Raw genomic sequence first — 21,393 nt, 5'->3', positions numbered from 1 at the left:
TCCCCACTTACCTCGGGGCTTTGGTCTCCTTCCCCCGGTGAACCTAGTTTAAAGCCCTCCTCACTAGGTTAGCCAGCCTGCTTGCAAAGATGCTCTTCCCTCTCTTCGTGAGGTGGAGCCCGTCTCTGCCTAGCAATCCTTCTTCTTGGAAGACCATCCCATTGTCAAAGAATCCAAACCCTTCTCTCCGACACCATCTGCGTAGCCATTCGTTGATTTCCACGATTCGACGGTCTCTACCCTGGCCTTTTCCTGACACAGGGAGGATAGACGAGAACACCACTTGCGCCTCAAACTCCTTTATCCTTCTTCCCAGAGCAACGTAGTCTGCAGTGATACACTCAAGGTCATTCTTGGCAGTATCATTGGTGCCCATGTGGAGAAGCAGGAAGGGGTAGCCATCCGAGGGCTTGATGAGTCTCGGCAGTCTCTCCGTCACATCGTGAATCCTAGCCCCTGGCAAGCAGCACACCTCTCGGTTTTCCCGGTCAGGGCGCTTGGCAGAAAATGGGAAATGACCTGGCTGAGTCACTCCCATCTCTGTAGGATGATGATGGCGTTCAGTCCTAATGCACCATCTGCTGCCAAAAGGCAATGAGCTGCTGCTGTGTAGCAATACAGTCCCACATCTGCCAGCACCCAGGAGACTTATGGTAACAGTCAGCTGTGCGGGCTCCACGCTTGCCGTGGTATGGTGTCTGCACAGATAACCCAAGAAAAAAGGCATGAAACGGTTGTCTGCCGTTGCTTTCATGGCGGGAGGAAGGGAGGGAGGGAGAGGAGGGCCTGACGACATGTACCCAGAACCACCTGCAACAATGTTTTTTGCCCCATCAGGCATTGGGATCTCAACCCAGAATTCCAATGGGCGGTGGAGACTGCGGGAACTATGGGATAGCTACCCACAGTGCAACACTCCGGAAGTCGACGCTAGCCTCGGTACATGGACGCACACCGCCGAATTAATGTGCTTAGTGTGGCTGCATGCACTCGACTTTATACAATCTGTTCCCAAAAATCGAATTTTGTAAAATCGGAGTAATCCTGTAGTGTAGACATACCCTTGAGTTTGCAAGGCTCGTGCTAGTACTCTAAAAATAGTGTCTAGACAGCATCCCCCCCACCCCCACACGATCCACAGTATTATTAAACTGGTGCCCCATGCTCTATTGAAGGCAGTCCCCTACTAGCACTGCCAACCCGTGTATCAAGGGGGCACCCACCACCCCCACCGCCCCCCATTGCTGACACACACTGAGCTTCGTACGCAGCAGACGCTGCGGCAGTGGCTCAAGGCAGGCTTTGTGCTGTCACACGGAGGCTGCACCTTGCTGGAGCCCACAGCCCACCTGCAGCCCCTGGCCACTCCTGGCTCACCACAAGCATTCTGACAGGAAGTACCAAGCAATAACAACAACAACAATAATGCAAGTGTGTGTGCATGACAGAGTGTGTGTGTGTGCACGCACACGCGCATGTGTGTATGTATGTGAGTGTGGGAGAGAGCCAGTACGTGTGAGAGAGACAGAGAGAGAGATTGTGTGTTGGGGGGACTCTGTAACAGTGTATGTTGGGGAGTGTGAGACTGTGTGTGTGTGACAATCTGTATTATGAGAGGCAGAGTGTATGTGGGTGTGAGAGCCAGTGTGTGTGCGAAAGAGACTGTGTGTGTGTTGGTGAACTGTGAGAGACAGTGAGCGCACTGTCACTTTAACCCCCCCCTTCCCGCCCCCACACTCACCGAGTGGCGCAGGCAGGCAGGCTCCGGGCAGCAGTGGGCCGGGGCTGCGCCGCTCTGGGCTCCCCAGGGCTGGGTCGGCAGAGCCAGAGGCTGGAGCCCTCAGCCGGCCGGCTGTGGACCGAGGGAGGGAGGGGGTGGGGTTGAGGAGAAGCCTGCCAGCCCAGTGTGGGGGAGGGGCCGGAGAAGAGAGGATTCCAGCTGAGGCCAGTGAGGGTGGTGCCCCAAATTTTTGGGTGCCCTACGCAACTGTGTATGCCAAGGGACGGCCCTGCCCACCCCTCCTGCTGCACTCCAAACCCCTCAGCCTCAACCAAGAGCCCCCACCCCCAGCTGGAGCTCTCCCCCACTCCTGCACCCCAACCTCCTGTCCCAGCCCGGAGCCCCATCCTGCAAACCAAACCCCTCATCCCCAGCCCTACCCCAGAGCCCTCAGCCCCCTGCAACCCAACCCCCAGCCACGAGCCCCCTCCCGCATCCCTGGCCCCACCTCAGAGCCCACAACTCCAGCCAGTGCCCTTACCCTCTCCCACACCCAACCGAGTGAAAATGAATGAGGGTGGGGGAGAGTGAGGTGGGGTGGAGCGAGGGGCCTCGGAGAAGGGGCAGGGGTGGGGTAAGGGTGTTCAGTTTTCTGCAGTCAAAAAGTTGGCAACCCTAACGTCAGCTGCAGCTATGAGTTCCGCTGGAAACCAGGCCCCACTCTAGGGGTTTCACATCTGTGTGTCATTTCTGGAGTGCCCAAACGCCAAGGGTAGCTGGGGAATGCTGGCCATATTCTTCCCAGTGTCTTGGACAAGCCCTTCCAGTATGAGCCATTCACCTGCAGGTATGCACTGGGCCCACAGCACAGACACCTGGAGCCCAGCTGCCTTCCCCTTGCTGTGTGTGGCCCAGGCACCCAGCTGCCAGACTGCCAGTATACCAGGAGCAGTGTGAGGAGCCCAGCAGAACTGTCCATGGGGTAGGTTGTGGGAGCAGCTCAGGTGCTTTCCAGCACTAGGGACCCGTTTAGTGTATCTGAAAATCTGCACACAGATTGTTAATGAGCCAGAACATGTCAACATTTAATGAAGGGGGCGGGGGGGAGCTGTGCACCACTGCCTGTCACTGGCAGCAGGAGACTGGGAATGGCCCAAGCTGTGAGAGCCTGTCCCAGGCCCTTCCCCAACCCCCTGACATACAGAGGTGTCTGACTGTCTCTAGCTGGCCACAGAGGAACAGAGATGGTGGCAGCAGCCTCACTGTGGCACTGTTTGCCTTCTTGGGCTTGACTGAAAGAATCAGAGGTGTCATTCAGATCACACACCTCCAGGTGCATATTCAGAGCGGCACCTTTGGGAGTTTCTGCAAGCAGCCCCGACTAGCTCCCCTTCCCCATAACTCACTACAGACCCTTTCAAGCAAGAGAAGGGCTCACAGGATAGTAAATGTGACTCGAGGGCTGTCAAACATGCATTGGCACAACCATCAAACTGAGAACATGACTGAAATGTGGAACGCCTGGCTTTTGTCATACATTGCCCCATCATTGATAGGGTTTTTAACTACAGAACTTCTTCAGGGTGTTTTCTGACTGTACAAATTCAATTGATACAATTTTAAAATGAGAAAACTAGAAAAATTGATACCATTATATGCATCCATAACTCTCTTCCGCCCCCACCGCCAGGTCATCAGCAGGATTTGAAGCCAAGACATTCAGATCCTTAGCACACATGTTTACTAGGGGAGGAGCAGGGGCAGCTCTAGGATTTCCGCCGCCCCAAGCACGGTGGCACGCCGCGGGGGGCGCTCTAGCGGTCGCCGGTCCCGCGGCTCCGGTGGACCTCCCGCAGACGTGCCTGTGGAGGGTCCGCTGGCCTGCGGGAGGTCCGCCGGAGCCGCCTGCTGCCCTCCCGCTGGGACGCCGCCCCAAGCGCGCGCTGGGGTCTGGAGCCGGCCCTGGGGAGGAGCATGGTCTCATGGTTAGAGCAGTGGCTGGTTAGAGAGAATATAGCCAAGCTCATAGATTTGGCACATCTATTATGACAATTTCCCAACTCAAAAAGTGTTGCGTCTGACACGGGGGGGTCTATATTAGGGTTCATCTTCACAGCTAAAGAACTGATCATAGAACTACAAATTAATGGTAATTTAGATACACATGATCGTGATTTGATCACCTTTATAATGTGCAAACAGAAAAAAGACCAAACCAGTCCAACCATGTACCTGTTGCTTTAAAAGGGTCAATTTCAAAAAGTGAAAAACAGTTATGAGCCAATTCAGCTGGAAGTAAGAATTTTATCAGAAAAATGTGAATGATAATTGGCAATTGCTTAAGAATACTTTACTATATGCCCAAAAAGCCACAATCCCACAACTCAGGAAGAAGGCCATGCTAATTAAAAAACAGACCAAGTTTAGAGGGGAAGTGAAGGCAGTTATTTAAAACATATATAACTAACGGATGGAGAAGGTGCAGTAATGAATATAAATCAGAAGCTAGGAATTGTAGAAAATTGATAAGGCAAGCAAAATAACACAAGGAAAAATCTATGGCCAGTAGAGTTAAGAACAATAACAAGGCATTTTAAAAAGTAGCAAGATCAGAAAGAATCCTAACAATGGTGTGATGGGGTGTACCAGCCCCTTCGAGGCTTCCTGCTGGAAGCCCTGCGATCCTACCATCCCCCGCCCCAGGTAGGGTTGCCACCTTTCTTACTGCTGGTAACTGGATGCCCAAGGCCCTGCCTCTTCTCCACCTCTTCCCCCAAGGCCACACCCCTGCTCTGCCTCTTCCCTCAAGGCCCCACCTCTCCTCTGCCTCTTCCTCCCCATGTCCTGCCCCCATCGCTCACTCCTTTCTCCATCCTGCCTCATGTCACTTGCTGGATTGTCTCAAGGAGCCTGCTTGCAGGAAGGAGGGAGCCCCGATGAGCAGGGGCTGGCACCTCCTGTCACCCCACAGTAACCGGACTTTTGGTTCGGGTGCCATTTAGGGTTGCCAGGTCCCCTTTTTGACCGGACTTTCTGGTTGAAAACCAGGCACCTGGCAACCCTAATTAGCACCTGGACACAGAAGCCAAAAAATGGACTGTCCAGTAAAACCTGGACAGGTGGCAACCTAGACCCAGGAAGAAGCAGCAGAGTCGGGTCCTCCAGGCCTGCCTAAATAGGCCTCATGGAAGCAGCCAATCAGAGCCTAGCAGGCTCAGTTAAAAGGAGCTCTAGGGCCTGAGTAGGTCAGTTCCTGTCTGGGACCAGAACAGCAAGGAAGGGTGCTTGTTGCTGCTGACAGGAGCTCAAGAAGAGAACCAGAAGACAGCTCCTGGTGCTCCCTGCATTCAGCAGGAGGAGGAGGATTTGAGAACCTCAGCCCTGAGTCAGGGTGAAGAGAAAGGGGCTACATGGGAAAAGGCCCATGGAATAGCAGAAGCAAACGGAAGGAAGCAGTATGTAGGGTCCCTGGGCTGGCACCCGGAGTAGGGGGTGGGCCATGGTCCCTCCCCCTGCAGCCTACTAGCCAAGTGACCTAAGCCCCCAAGGGGGACAAGGCTCTGTTTGGAAGCCCAAGTGAAGACAGTTTTGTTGAACTCTTTGCAACCCTGGAATGGGACTGAACTTGAGAGACCCAGCTGGAGCGCTGGGGCAGTGAAGATAAAGAGGCTCCAAGCAGAAAGCCTCCGGGGGCAGTGCTCTATAACAGGGCAGGGAAGGACAAGCAAACTCCTGCTTTCCACTTTAAACTAGCCCTGCTGCTATTAGTAGCTCCAGCAGGGAGGTTTGCTAAGCACACAGGAATTTCAAGTTCAGGCCCCAATTCTTCCTGACCTCAGAACAGATCAGCCTTAGCATTGCCATATGTAGCATTGTACATGTTCAAAGCAGTGTGCAGTATTACCAAGGCCAAAATGTCACAAATTATGAGTCAGACCCTGCTTGGAATTGAGACTCTGCTGGGAATTGTGTGATTATGGGAGACTTTAATTTCCCAGATATAGACTGGGGGACAAATGCTACTAATAATAGTAGGGCCCAAATTTTCCTGGACTTGAGAGCAGACAGGTTTCTTCACCAAACAGTCGCTGAACCAACAAGAGATGATGCCATTTTAGATTTGGTACTGGTGAGTAGTGAGGAGCTCATAGAACAGGGGAGGCCAACCTCAGCATGAGAAGGAGCCAGAATTTACCAATGTACATTGCCAAAAAGCCACTGTAATATGTCAGCAGCCCCCTATCAGCTCCCCCACCCCACTCCCAGCTCCATCCCCTCCCTCCCCCCACCTCCCAATCAGCTGTTTCGTGGCATGCAGGAGGCTCTGGGAGAGAGGAGCGAGGGCACGGCAGGCTCAGGGGAGGGGATGGGAAGGGGTGGAGTGTGGGCAGGGCCTGTGGCAGAGCCAGGGGTTGAGCAGTGAGCACCCTCCCAGCACATTGGAAAGTTGGTGCCTGTAGCTCCAGCCCCGGAGTCGGTGCCTGTACAAGGAGCCGCATATTAACTTCTGAAGAGCCGCATGTGGTGCCGGAGCCACAGGTTGGCCACCCCTGTCACAGAAGAACTGGTTGTAAGGGACAACCTTGGTTCAGGTGATCATGAGCTAATTTAGTTTAAACTAAACGGAAGGATAAACAAAAATAGATGTGGGACTATGGTGCTTGATTTCAAAAGAGCAAATTTAAAAATTAAGGGAAGTAGTTAGGGACATGACTAGACTGAAGAACACAAGGATCTGAATGTGAAGTAGGCTTGGAATTACTTCAAGTCAAAGTTGCAGAAGTTATGTGAAACCTGCATCCTAAGCAAGGGGGAAAAATTCATAGGGAAGAGCTGCAGCCCAAACTGGATGGAATAAAGTACAACATGGTTTTACAAAAGGTAGGTCATGCCAGACCAATCTGATCTCTTTCTATGAGAAGATAATTGATTTTTTAGACAAAGGAAATGCAGTAGATTTAACCTACCTGGATTTCAGTAAAGCATACGGTTCCACATGGGAAATTATTAGTTAAATTCGAGAAGATGGGGATTAATATAAGAATTGAAAGATGGGTAAGGAACTGGTTAAAGGGCAGACTATGATGGGTTGTACTGAAAGGTGAACTGTCAGGCTGGAGGGAGGTTACTAGTGGAGATCCTCAGGGATCAGTCTTGGGATCAATCTTATTTAACATTTTTATTACTGACACAAAAAGTGGGAGTGTGCTAATAAAATTTGCAGATGACACGAAGTTGGGAGGTAATGCCAATATGGAGGTTGACCAGAATATTATACAAGAAGATCTGGATGACTTTGAAAACTGGAGTAATAGAAATGGGATGGAATTTAATAGTGCAAAGTACAAGGTCATGCACTTAGGGACTAACCAGAATTTTTGCTATAAACTGGGGACGTATCAGTTGGAAGCAACAGAGGAGGAGAAAGAGCTGGGTGTGATGGTCAGTCACAGGATGACTATGAGCCACCAATGTGATGCAGCCATAAAAAAGGCTAATGCAATCTCAGAAAGCATCAGGCAAGGGATTTTCAGTAGAGATAGCAAAGATACCATTATACAAGGCACTGGTGAGACCTCATCTGGAATACTGTGTGCAGTTCTAGTCTCCCATGTTCAAGAAAGATGAATTCAAACAGGAACAAGGGCTATGAGGATGATCAGAAGAATGGAAAACCTATCTTACGAGAGGAGACTTAAGGAGCTTGCCTTCTTTAGCCTAACCAAACAAAGGCTGAGGGGAGATATGATTGCTCTCTATAAATACACCGGGAGGATAAATACCAGGGAGGGGAAGTTTAAGTTCCGTGCCAATGGTGCACAGGAACAAATGGATATAAACTGGCCATCAATACATTTTGGCTTGAAATTAGGCGAAGGTTTCTAACTATCAGAGGAGTGAAGTTCTGGAACAGCCTTCCATGGGGAGCAGTGTGGGTGAAAAAACTAACTAGCTTCAAGACTGAGCTTGATAAGTTTATGAAAGGGATGCTACGCTGAGACAATGGCATGTGGCCTATCTGCCACTGCTAGTAGCAAGTATCTCCGGCCATTAGTGGAAGAGCTGGGATAGGACTGGTCTTTGGGCTTGCAGTTCATTGTCCTTTCCCCTTGGTGCCAGGGCACTGTTTCTCATTTGGCTTCCTAATCTTGTGTGCAGTATTGTGAGTCTGCCTGTAGCAAGGGCCAAAATCACGTTATGATACATTTGCAAGAGTGAGTAAACTGTCATTCCTCTAGGCCAGCGGTTCTCAAACTGTGGGTCGGGACCCCAAAGTGGGTCATTACCCCATTTTAACGGGGTTGCCAGGGCTGGCATTAGACATGCTGGGGCCTGGGGCCGAAGCCCCACCGCCCTGGGCCAAAGCTGAAGCCAAAGATCTTCAGTCCTCGATGGCTGGACTCAGGTTACAGGCAGTTGGGCTCAGGCTTTGGCCCCCCTGCTTGGGTGGACTCAGGCTTCAGTAACCCCTCTGGGGGTCACGCAGTAATTTTTGTTGCCTGAAGAGAGTCACGGTGCAATGAAGTCTGAGAACCGCTGCTCTAGGCCATGCTGCCTTAGCACATGATCCAAGGGCCCCAGATTAGTTGTGTTGTCTTGTCTCTTCTCTCTCTGGAGGTGACTGCCCATCACATTCACTGACCAACAGAGCCCATAGGATTCCAAAGCCACCCCCTTGGAGCCCCAGGGCTGGGAATGCCTGTGTATCCCTGACTCCCTTGTGTCACTCCCTCTGTGGTCAGTTTCTATCAAAGAGACTGACACACAAAGAGCACCAATGTTCATGTCATTTTGTGGGGAGGAGGATTATTTGCTGGCAATGAAGGGACAATTTGTCATTTTTGCTGAATAGTGATTTATACTGAGACAATTCAAGACATAGAAACAGTCAAAAATGCTTATTTCTTTAAAAGAACCAAATCATTTCCAGAGCCCAGACAGACAGTCCATGCACAGGAAATTATGTCATAGTTCTTACTATAAGCAGAAAGCTAGTGATTTCACAAAACCACTGGTTCATTAGTTTTACCTTCATTAATTAACAGAGAAGCGGAGGAGCTGCCAGAGTGGATCAGACCAGGGTCCCTCTAGCTTAGAATCCTGTCTCTGACAATGGCCATCACCAGCTGCTCTGGAGGAAGGAGCAAGGAGCCCGCAGTAGCAGTTATGGGACAGCATGCACTAGGAAAAGGCTCGTGCTGATCCCTTTAACTAGAGGTTGGTTCATGCCCTGATTCAGGAAGTTTCTATCCCTTCCAAAATTCTGGGGTGTTTTTGTTTGTTTCTTTGTTTCAATCTTTCCTATTATATCTCTGGATAGTCAGGTCTTCCATATAAACATCCAGACCTTTTCTGAACTCTGCTAATCCCGTGCCTCAATGAGTCATAATTTAAAGGAATTATGGATTATTTAGTATGACCTCCTGCATATCACCAGCTACTACATTTCACCCAGTTAGGCCTGTACTGAGCCTTTAATTCTTTATCAGTTGAATCCTGTATCAGCTTTCCCATTATTTTGCCTAGGACTGATGTCAAGCTAACTGGTCTATAATTACCTGAGACATTTTGCTTGGTCTTTATGACTATTGGTATAACATTAGCACTCTTCCTGTGGCTGTGAGTTCCACCTGCTAATTGAGCAATGTGCAAAAAAGTGTTCCCTTTATCAGTTTTGAATCTGCCATCTTTCTATTTCATTGAACATGCCCTTGTTCCTGTATTATGAGAGGATGTGAACAGGAGTGCCTAATTTACTTCCAGTGTTAGTTTCTCTACCTGTCACGTCTCTTCTCATCCCTTGAAGACCTGGACTTCGCAGATGATGTCGCTCTCCTGTCACATACCCAACACCATATACAAGAAAAAACAATTTGCTTAATGCATTCAGCCAGCAATAAGACAGATATCATGGCCTTTAATATTGCCTCGCCATCACCAGTATGGATAGAGGATTATGTTCTCATCAATGTAAAAACATTCACATACTTGGGCAGCACCATCACCCAGGATGGTGGAACAAGCTGGGACATCCAGAACAAAATCAATAAAGCTAGGAACACCTTCAGGAGCTTAAATACAGTCTGGAAATCATCAAAATACAACACCAAAACCAAACTCAAGATTTATCAGAGCTGTGTACTTTCAACACTACTTTATAGTGCAGAATTGTGAATGAGAAAGTATGACATGTCCAAACTGTCTTCGTTCCATACAACCTGCCTCAGAAAAATCCTCCGTTATCTTTTGGCCCAGAACAATCTCAAACTAAGATCTATTGACACAGTGCAGCCAAGAGGATCTGAGCACCATCATTGCCAGGAGACGTTGGAGATGGATCGGTCATATGATTCCATCACCAGAGTAGCAATGAGATGGACACCTGAAGGCAAGCAAAACGAGGCCACCCGAAAACAATATGGTGAAGAGCTGTGGAAGCCGAGCTGAAAAACCTGGGGCACAGCTGGGGAACCATTGAAAGACTTGCCAGAAACAGACAGGAGTGGAGGAGCTTCGTCACTGGCCTAAATGCCAGAGGCATAATAGGAACATGTTGATGATGGTAAATGCTGATGGCCAGCTGCTAGCTTTGCAGATGCAATTCTCTCGTATGAATCGGGCAGCAAAAAACAATGTTATAAAAGAAAGTCCAGAGACCTTTGTCAATGAGCATAAATAATTTTAATGCATTTATTTGAGAAAAATTCTCAATGGAATGCAATAAAGATTCTGCCCTCCTGCCTGGAGTCAGACATGTCATTATTAATTAGGAGTATTCTAACATGCATTGCCATCATGCCCAAAGGGACCAGTCAGGACCAGGACGTTGCTATGCTGGGTACTGCACAAACACACAGGTAGGGCTGGTCACTGTCCCAATGACCTCTAATGACAAGTCTGTTGCAGTTTTACTGAATAGCAGCTAATGAGTCAATGAGAAATGCTGTTGTCTGTGTATTTCCATTAAGCAACTGCTGAATGTTAACTGGACTCATTGCTGAAACCTGAGGAATTCAGCATTCTCACAGGAAAGGCTGAAATTCAGTGCCTGACTTGCCTTGTGCCATCACTCATGGCTGTGCAGAGCAGTTGTAATACAGTATCCTGCCATTTCGTGGCAGATGACATCCCCTTCGCACAGGTGCAAATCGCCACGTCGGATATAAGACATTAGGAATCAGGAGCTCATTCTGCACCACATATAACCCCGGGACATGTAGCAATGTAACTGTTACGGTTTTGTGTTCTGTGTACTGTACCTTTACATTTCTAGGAGCCTTTAGGCTGCAGAGACAGCTGCCATTTTGTGCAGCAGAGTGGCTGCAGCATATTACAGAGGAGGCACACACTGTCATCGTGAAAGTCATTGTCACTAAAAGTATCTTGCTGCTTTTTGTGTTGGAAAATGTACATGAAGACAGCCACTGACTGTGCTATAGTTCTGCTCTGGCCACAGCAGTACTGGAAAGTCTCTCAGAGGCCTCACTGAAATTCCAATAACAGCAGGATTTGGAGCCAGGACAGAACTGTGCTTCCACCATTCAGTAGTGACTGAGCCATGGGATACGTGACTCAGCGACATAAGATGCTAGTTCTAAATCTACTGTACAGAGTGATTCTCTGAAATCTTGGCCTTACAATTCGAGATGTGTAATCTGTGGCCCATACACAACAGCTCATGTGCAGCACTGCCACGTTTTGTCTATTTTGTTATTTTAATTCATGGTCACGCAGATACTGGCACTTTCCAACCTGATTGCTTCAGCAGTGCAGCATGGTGTCTTTGCGGCAGAGCATGAGGGACAGCTCAAAGCACAGCTCTGTGTGTAGCTGCATCATCTGGTTCTGATTTCTTGTGGCTGAAGTGGGAGGCAACACAGCTCAGTATTTCTGCCTTTGCCGGAAGCACCAGTGCTGAGTTAGATTTTCAAAGCACACCACAATGGAGACAGTACTGAGATGGGCCTTGATGTGAATTCAGGCCTGGTTAATTTCGCCAGTGGGTTGAGTATGTCAACTCCCATCTCAGCCACATCCCAGGGAGCAGGAGTCAGCAAAGTAGCTCAAGCTTCCGTGGCCCTAAGCAGTATTTTCTTTTACTCATGCCAGTAAATAAATATTAAATCAGCCCCCATAGCTTTCCACCCTGTTAGCACTCCATAGACTAGCAGGAAACAGACCTGCCTTGCTGGCCATGTTTAAAATACACCACAGGAAATTATGCAACACAAAATGAAATGTGTAATGTGTAAAGCTCTGTGAAGCAGAGTAATAGAGGCTCAAATGAAATGTTACCCATGACCCCAAATTTAACTAAATAGTGAGAGGGCCAAAAAAGTGCCCCTGTGGCTAAACAACAGAGTGGAAGTGGTCAGAGGCAGAAAGGCAGCCTTTAAAACCTGGAAGTCAAACCCTGCTGAGGAAAATAGAAAGGTGCATGAGCTCAGAGCAAGTGTAATGTGCTCCCATGCTGATGTTGCAGCATTTCACATCCATGTTCTCTCATCTGGGTTCTTACATTGGGCCCATCACTGCAGTATCTGAGCGTCTCCCAGCAGAAAATAATGGCATCCAGGGCCTCTCTGTCTTTCTTCCCTGTTCACCATAGGCAGGCTCTAGCTGCTCCTGAATGCAGAAGAGTGGTGCTGGCCACAGTGATTAGCTTCAAATGCAGCCAGGCTGGCCATCCTGGTTTCCTCTGCCAGCGAGCTGTGTAGTCTGGGTCTGGTTCCCATGAGGACTCTGTCAAACCCAATTGTTAGTTTCCCCACTCAGTGAGCAGCTGTTGTGGGAAGTCCTGGCTGAGGAGGAAGAAAGCTGATACCTCAGGCAGGTGGGGCCAGAGTCATGCAGGGCTTTGAGGGCCAGGAGCCTAAACTCTGTGTTCAATGGGGAGCCAGAGCAAAGAACTGGGCAATGTGTTCCTGGGAGCCGGTGCGGCTGGGCAGACGCTGCTGCACTATGAACCAAGTGGCGCATGCTCAGAGCTTGGCCTCCATTTCCTGAAGACAGAGAACTGCAGCAGCCTTATCAGGGCATTTCCCATGCAACTCTGTGGCCAGCTCAAGCAGCTGATAAGATCAGGTGTGAGCTGCTGGCCGGATGCAGATTGGAGGGTGTTCTGCTGTGGGAGTGCGCAGGAGCAGGGCAGAATCAGGCTGGCCTGCACAGATGCGGATCGTTCAGCTAAACAAGATTCCTAGTGGTTATGTGAGTATTTTGGTGCAGGTCTGTGTGGCTAGTCTGACCCTGGAATAAACCTGGGCTTAGGGTGGATTCAGCTATGGCTGGTAACAAACCCAATTTAGCTAACTCTGTTCTAGCCATGGGCGCCAACTTATATGGGCTCGTGGAGCTAAAGCCCCAGGAATATTCACAATCAGGGGCTCTGCTCCACCAATATTTGGAGCTAGGTTTCGCCCCTTTAAATCCCAGCCGCAGCCGGGAGTCAGAGGGCTCTGGGCTGCCAGCAGCAGCGGGGAGCCCAGAGCCTTTTAAATCCCAGCGGCGGACGGGAATCAGAGGGCTCTGGGCTGCCCGCTGCGGCAGGGACCCCAGAGCCCTTTAAATCCCAGCTGTGGCCGGGAATCAGAGGGCTCTGGGCTGCCGGCAGCAGCGGGGAACCCAGAGCCTTTTAAATCCCAGCCGCGGCCGGGAATCAGAGGGCTCTGGGCTGCCGGCAGCAGCGGGGAACCCAGAGCCTTTTAAATCCCAGCCGCGGCCGGGAATCAGAGGGCTCTGGGCTGCCCGCTGCGGCGGGGAGCCCAGAGCCCTTTAAATCCCAGCCGTGGCTGGGAATCAGAGGGCTCTGGGCTGCCTGCAACCGCGGGGAGCCCAGAGCCCTTTAAATCCCAGCCGTGGCCGGGAATCAGAGGGCTCTGGGCTGCCCGCAACCGCGGGGAGCCCAGAGCCCTTTAAATCTCAGCCGTGGCCGGGAATCAGAGGGCTCTGGGCTGCCCGCTGCGGCAGGGAGCCCAGAGCCCTTTAAATCCCAGCTGCGGCTGGGAATCAGAGGGCTCCGGGCTGCCTGCAATCAGAGGGTTCTGGGCTGCCCGCAGAGGCAGAGAGCCCAGAGCCCTTTGAATGCCAGCCGCGGCGGCTGGGATTTAAAGGGCTCAGGGCTCCTCGTGGCTGCCAGCAGCTCAGAGCACTTTGAATCCCAGCCCCTGGCCGCTGATTGCCCCCTCCCCAGACCCCTGCCCCAACTGCCTCCCAGGACCCCCACCCCCTATCTAAGCACCACTGGTCCTTGTCCCCCGATTACCCATTCCCGAGACAACTGCCCCTTGGGACCCCAGCCCCTATCTAAGCCTCCCTTCTCCTTGTCCCCAACTGCCCCCTCCTGAGACCCCACCCCCTACCTGTCCCCTGATAAACCCCCTGGACTCCCATGCCTATCCAATTGCTGCCTGTCCCCTGACTGCCCCTCCGAACCTCTGCCCCATCCAACCCCCCCTGCTCCTTGTCCCTTGACTGGCCCCTGGAACCCCCTACCCCCTCTCCAACCTTGTAATCTTGTGGCACTGATGCGTTGTAGCTTCATTTTATATCGGCTTACAGGGCGGGAGCGGGGGGGGGGGCACCACCATTTTGGGCCCCACCAAAAATTACACAAACCTGCCGCCTATGGTTCTAGCTATGTAGTTTCCAAGATAGGAATGTCCACACAGCCTGGCACAGGAATACCCACTCCAGTTAAACCAACACAGGAGGCGCCCAAGGCCATGGGCCCATCTAACTATCTAAGGCCAAGGGATGGGGTTGCTCTGGCAGAGTTCTCCAAAGTATTCCCCTCTCACTGCCAGAATCAGCTCCACCTCATATGGGGTGGCTGCTGCCGCTCCTCTCACCCCAGTGCTGATGTTGGCCAGGCAGCGAGAGGCCTAGGAAACAGCGCAGGTAATGTTGGCCATGAAGCCAGAGCAAAGCTAGGTGTGGTCTGTGCCCTGCTGGCCCCTCAGCCTGGGCATCTTGGCAGCTCACCTGCTGGTTTCCTGCAAATGCTGAATGGGGAGGGGAGTGGATGAGCCCCAGGAGATGGGAGTCCTGGAGGTTGAGGAGTAGTTGCCCAGATTGACCCTGGGCTTCAGTCAGAGATGAAAGGCCAGAGCCATTTCAGGACCTTGCTTGTCCTCCTGCTGCTTTGGAGGCAGTAGCACAGCATGGTGGCAAATGCTGCAGAGACCTGCAGCAGGAGCAGAGTGGTTGCAGCCCTGGTCTGTGGGCAGAGCCCAAGTGCTGGAGCCTGGTAGGGACAGGGCAGGAGCTGCTTGCAAAGTGGGGGAGCATTCACTTTGCACAGGTGGAATGAGCAGACATGCTATCAGGTGCAGCGCCGGGTCCATGCCTTAGTCACAAGGATTCACAGTAACTTTTCACTCCAGAGACTCTAGCCCAGCTGGAAGGAGCTGAGCAATATCTCCCCAGGCTGGCTTGCCATACCTGGAATATGTTCACACTTCACAGCCTTCAGCCTGGCTTGGGTCACTGTGAGGCAAGTGCCTAGTCCCTTGTCCTGTGGTGTGGCACCTCCGTGCGCTGGCTGCACAGGGGAAGCCATGTTACCTGGAAGGAGGAGGACGTCCCAAACTGTGCATGTGGCTTTTGTATGAAAAGCTCCCACAGCGAGTGTCTCTGGTCTGGTGCTTTCCCCACAAGAGCCAAAGCAGGACCATCCCTGGGATGCAGCAGGATGCTGTGTTTGAGTGCCGGCTGGCTGGTCACTGGTCCGGCCTGCAAAGGCAGCGAAGGCCAGTGGGCAGAGCACTAACCTGGGTTCTGTGCCTCCTAGGGTTAGAAGGGCACCGTGGAAGGGCTACATATGGCGATGGGCATGAAGGCTTCAAATAGACCTCTGGGCTCAGTGTCACTGCAGCATTATTCAGCTGAACCCAAAACCAGGAAGGAGCCATTTGTGCACAAGGCAAATCCCCGGGGAGTCCCTTTCCCACCCATGCTGCTGAATGCCCAGGAGTTTGGGGCTAGCTCCTTCCAGCTCCATGCTCATAGAATCATAGAATCTCAGGGTTGTAAGGGACCTCAGGAGGTATCTAGTCCAACCCCCTGCTCAAAGCAGGACCAAACCCAACTAAATCATCCCAGCCAGGGCTTTGTCAAGCCTGACCTTAAAAACCTCTAAGGAAGGAGATTCCACCACCTCCCTAGGTAACCCATTCCAGTTCTTCACCACCCTACTAGTGAAAAAGTTTTTCCTAATATCCAGCCTAAACCTCCCCCTCTGCAACTTGAGACCATTACTCCTTGTTCTGTCATCTTCTACCACTGAGAACAGTCTAGATCCATCCTCTTTGGAACTCCCTTTCAGGTAGTTGAAAGCAGCTATCAAATCCCCCCTCATTCTTCTCTTCTGCAAGCTAAACAATCCCAGTTCCCTCAGCCTCTCCTCATAAGTCATGTGCTCCAGCCCCCTAATCATTTTTGTTGCCCTCCGCTGGACTCTCTCCAATTTATCCACATCCTTCTTGTAGTGTGGGGCCCAAAACTGGACACAGTACTCCAAATGAGGCCTCACCAGTGTTGAGTAGAGGGGAATGATCACCTGTAGCCTTCCCTCCCACCGCCAAACCCAGGCCTGCCTGCCTGTCAGCAGCACCCCCAAAATGATGTCCTTGGAGCTCACACCTGGAAGCAGTGGGTCCCTGCACCCTCCTGCTGACTTGGGGGGATTATCAGTCCAAGGGGAGTTCCCTGTCCCCCAGAGCTGAGGCTGGAGAAAGCAGCTGCTCCTCTTCCCTTCCCAGGAGACACGCCGTCCCCTCCTCCCTGACCCTTCAGTAGTACATCTCCATCAGGCTTACAGCCCAGCTGGCATTACCTTGGCTGCTGAGCACTACGGACACTGATGCTAGCCCCCTATCGCTGCCCACCCCAGTGGTGTCAGTCCTAGACTATGGGTGCTCTGCAGCAGGGACACACATTCTTTGCAGTGTTTGCAGAGTACCCTGTACAATGGGATGCTGCTCCCTGTCTGAGGTCCTTTGGCATGACTGCCGCAACAAAAATAAATAACCCAGGGAGTTGCTCCTTCCCTGCCCTTGATTCTCCCCAGCCTATTCCCAGAGCACCCCTGCTCTGCCATGCTCAGAGTGCAGGCACCGCAGCCTTGGGGAGGCTCTCTGCTGGGCAGCTCCAGCACGTGACGCAACCAAGAGCCTTGGCATGCTCAGGCTGTGAACGTAGCCAGTTCCTCCTGTCTCTGTGAACAGCCTCAGGATGGGCTCATTTCTAGGGAGCTTCTATGCAAAATCAGAACTACTGACTGCAAAGGACTGGGGATGGGCCAGTGATACCTCTCAAGCCTAGGTCATGGGTTCCAGTCCCACTATGAGGAGCTGGGGATGAGACAGTCCCACATGATGGCTGGGCAGGGAAGGGCACATCAAATGGAAATGAGAGGCTGCACATTTAACACCGAGCAAACAAAATACATTTTGGACAATGCACAGTAACCTATGGAACTCACTGCCACAAGAGCTTAACTGAATTCAAAAACAGACTGACCGTTTGTACGGAGAATAAGAATGTGCAGAGATATGATAGTAGAGAATGTTATTAAATCTAAGCAAGAGTTTTTGAAGAGACACAAATCTTCCTGTTTCAGAAGAGGAGCCAATCCTTACCTAAAGGGGTCGAAGGGGTCAGGAGGTGCCTTCCCCCAGGGCAGGTTATCCTGTAACTGCTACTGCAGGGCTCCTTCCACCTTCCTCTGCAGCAGCTGGTGCTGGCACTGTCAGAGACAGGATCCTGGGCACCCCGCTCTGATCTACTATGGCAGCTTTTAATGAAGGTGAAACTAACAAAGTGACGGTGCTGTGAAATCACTAGCTTTCTAATTGTACCAAGAATTGTGAAATCATTTCCTGCACATGAAATGTTCAGCTGGGGCGTGGAACTGATTCAGACTGGATGCCGTGTCTCAGAGAGCAGGCAATGGGGTCACAGGCATCTCTGCTCCTTGTCCTTTCTCCTGTATCAGAGGGTATGGCTACACTTGCAGCTGTACAGCACTGCCGCGGGAGCACTCCCGCGGCAGCTCTTTGAAGTGCGAGTGTGGTCGCGGCGCCAGCACTGGGAGAGAGCTCTCCCAGCGCTGCAGGTACTCCACCTCCCCGTGGGGATTAGCTCACAGCGCTGGGAGCCGCGTTCCCAGTGCTGGGGCACTGTTTACACTGGTGCTGTACAGCGCTGTAAATTGCTGCGCTCAGGGGGGTGTTTTTTCACACCCCTGAGTGAGAAAGTTGCAGTGCTGTAAAGCGCCAGTGTAGCCAAGGCCTAACTGGTGCAGACACCTCAAGCAGGTAGGAGTCGAGTGGCGAGAGTAGTGGTGGGTGTGGGGAATTCAGGGGTTGTGAGCTGAGTACCACACTCTGGTCCCCTGCAATTCAATCCTTGGCCACCCAGGAATGGAATTTTCCTGGGTTTCTGTGTCCCCTTCCCTCCACACTGTGTGCAAATCTCTCAGCGGGAAATTCATGGAGCAAGCACCAGTGGCTTCTGGTGAGAATGTAGCACTGTGGACACTGACTCCATGCTAGGCAAGAGAGCAGCACAGAACATCCTGTTTGGAGAACAGTGACTTGCCTGTTCAGCTCTCCGCTTACTCCAGCTTGATATTCCCTGGCTGAGTGAAACCTGCTCAGTGTGAAATGGTGCCAAACCGCTCCTGGCCTGTGACTGGCTAGAGCAGCCCCCAAAGCGCCAGCATCTCTGGGCACCTTCACCCCACGCCTCAAACAAAGCAGCAGCTAGCAGAAAACAGCTGACCAGAAATGACCAGCCATCCTGTGACACCAGAGCCCCGGGCTGGTGCTCCCCAAAAGCCTGGGTACGGTCCATTTGCAGCACTTGACAAGAAGGTGTGAGGAACAGTGGGGGCGGGAGGGAATAAACATGGGGAAATAGTTTGACTTTGTGTAATGACCCATCCACTCCCAGTCTTTATTCAAGCCAATTTGATGGTGTCCATTTTGCAAATTAATTCCAATTCAGCATCTCTCGTTGGAGTCTGTTTTTGAAGTTGTTTTGTTGTAATATTGCGACTTTTAGGTTTGTAATTGAGTGACCAGGGAGATTGAAGTGTTCTCCGGCTGGTTTTTGAATGTTATAATTCTTGATGTCTGATTTGTGTCCATTTATTCTTTTACGTAGAGACTGGCCAATGTACATGGCAGAGGGGCATTGCTAGCACATGATGGCATATATCACATTGGTAGATGTGCAAGTGAACGAGCCCCGGATGGTGTGGCTGATGTGATTAGTTCCTCTGATGGTGTCCCCTGAATAGATATGTGGACAGAGTTGGCACCAGGCTTTGTTGCAAGGATAGGTTCCTGGTCTCTAAGGTGCCACAAGGACTCCTGTTCTTTTTGCCGATACAGACTAACACGGCTGCTGCTCTGATACAGAGTTAGGGTGGCCAACTTTCTAATTTGTGAAACCTGGACACTGAGAGACAGAACCTTTCCTGCCCCCTGCTCCACCTCTCCCCCCTGAGGCCCCACCCCTACTCCGCCTCTTTTCCCTAAGGCCCTGCCACCGCACCCCTTTCCCCCGCCTGTCACTTGCTGCTCTCTCCACCTCCTGCCCCCTGCCAGCTGGGTGACATGTGCAGGACGTTCGAGGTCGAGCCACACTCTGGGTCTGGAGGAGTGACTGGGGCAGGGAGAACCATGCTCCGGGGTGGGGGTGACTGGGGCAGGATGGAGGGGCAGCACCGCAGGGGTGAAGCACAAAGGAGGCTGAGAAGGGGTCCTGGCTGGGGAATCTGGCCCCGCTCCTCAAATGCCACATGCTTCAGGAGCCCTCCCCCTAGACCCCAGCTGCTTGTACCTCTCTCTGCCAGAACCAGGCAGTTCCTGAGTGCTCCTCCTACTCCAGCAGTAGCTGCTCTTCCCACCTTCCTAGCGGCGGAACGGAAGCCGATTGCGGACGGTTACTCGGGTAACTGGACTCTTGGTGTTGGGTCAGTAGCGCTGACTGGACACTGCCAGGTCCCCTTTTAACCAGACTTTCCAGTCGAAAACCGGACACCTGGCAACCCTATAGAGTGCAGTTGCAGACAAGACTGCAGCTGGATCCCACCAAGACACCAGACACCCTGAGCAACAGGAGGAAATGTTGCTCTTATTTGCATTGAGCTTTATCAGAAACTCTCTTCCTTCCACCCTGGTGAGGCTGGGTGTGACGAGCTAAAGATCATCACCAGCATGCTCACATGCTCATCACCAGCATGAGGAAGGTACTGTAGCCCCCGTCTTCCCACTGCCGCCCTTCCCACAGAACCAGAATGGGGCACAGGCAGAAACCTGCTGGGGAGAGTTGCAGACAGCTATTCATTCCCACGTGCCCTTGGATGCTTTCCCGGGGGCTCAGATAGCGAGCCATAGGGAGCACTGATTGCACTGAAAACAAGTGCTGGGCAGAGCCCAGAGACAGGGCAGAGACCCCAGCTCAGGTAGGGATGCACAGCGTGGTTTCTGGCCCAGGCAGATGGAGGAAGCAAAGGGGTTTTGGAGGCAGCCAAGGGATCAGCCCAGTGATGGGGGAGAGAGATTCCCACCAGGAGAACAGCCAGGAAAGGACCTTCTTACCTTGGGGTCATGAAGCAGCAGAGCACAGGGAGCTGGAGCTGCCAGGAGACTTTGCAAAGGCCAAGCTCTGAGGGATCCCTGAGAATGGAGCCTGTTTCTTGTCTGCTCAGAGGATTCTGCCCCAGAGTAATGAGCAAGAAGGGGAGGTGTGAAAGGGGAGGGATGCATGGGTTCACAGCTGAGTGAGTCATCTTCCTCTTGGCAGCTGCAATACTCGCCAAACCTGCTGCTGCTCTCAGGGAGTGGCCTGGACCAGGTGCTGGGGATCCCACCCATTGACTCACACAGCGTGTGGCAGCTGTTCTTGCAACTGGGCTGCTGCTGAATGGCGGGTCCCCTCCCAGGGAGGGAGCTGTGGGAGGCAGGAGGCTGCGCATAGCACCTTGTAAATCAGGACTATTGGTGGTGTTATATCAGCGGTTCTCAAACTGGGTCGGAACTCCAAAGTGGGCAGGGCCGGCTCCAGGGTTTTTGCCGCCCCAAGCAGCAAAAATAAAAATAATTTAAAAAAAAAAGCCGCGATCGCGATCAGCAGCTCCACCACGCCGCTTTCTTCTTCAGTGGCAATTCGGCAGCGGGTCCTTCACTCCGAGAGGGAGTGAGGGACCCGCCGACGAAGAGCCGGACATGTGGCCCCTCACCGTTGGCCGCCCCAAGAAGCTACTTGCTGGGCTGGTGCCTGGAGCCGGCTCTGAAAGTGGGTCACTAGGGCTGGTGTTGGATTTGCTGGGGCCCAGAGCTGAAGCCACAGCCCGAGCCCCATCACTGGGGGCCAAAGCTCAAGGGCTTCAGCCCTGGGTGGTGGGGCTCAGGTTATAGGCCTCCACCTGGGGCTGAAGCCCTTGAGCTTCAGCTTTGGCCCGCCGACCCTGAGCACTGGCTCCACACGCCCATTGGCCAGGAACTATGGGGTGGGTGGTGTTCTGTCCTAGTGGCAGCCGGTGTAGGAAGCAATCACTTGAGGACAGAGAGCAGACAGCTAACCAAAACCTCCATTTTATTTACAGAAACAGAGAGCTCACTCAGCCGGTTGAAACCGGCTGAGCTATCCCTTAATAGTCT

General features: G+C 52.0%; 1 protein-coding gene across 4 annotated transcripts in view; it reads right to left on the bottom strand.

Annotated features, from left to right (window-relative positions):
- PTAFR (platelet activating factor receptor) overlaps positions 1-20,458 on the bottom strand; it is a 47,846-nt gene extending 27,388 nt beyond the window's left edge. For all 4 annotated transcript variants that reach the window (XM_044997908.1, XM_044997910.1, XM_044997911.1 and 1 more), the window contains exon 1: positions 20,332-20,458. The gene's annotated coding sequence lies outside the window, so the exon portion shown is untranslated. The remainder of the gene's footprint in view (positions 1-20,331) is intronic.
- Positions 20,459-21,393: the final 935 nt, after the last annotated feature.

Source organism: Mauremys mutica, chromosome 23, assembly GCF_020497125.1.
Source record: "Mauremys mutica isolate MM-2020 ecotype Southern chromosome 23, ASM2049712v1, whole genome shotgun sequence".
NCBI lineage: Eukaryota > Metazoa > Chordata > Testudines > Geoemydidae > Mauremys > Mauremys mutica.
The sequence above is the reverse complement of the archived record's forward strand: the minus strand, read 5'-3'. Positions and strand labels throughout refer to the sequence as shown.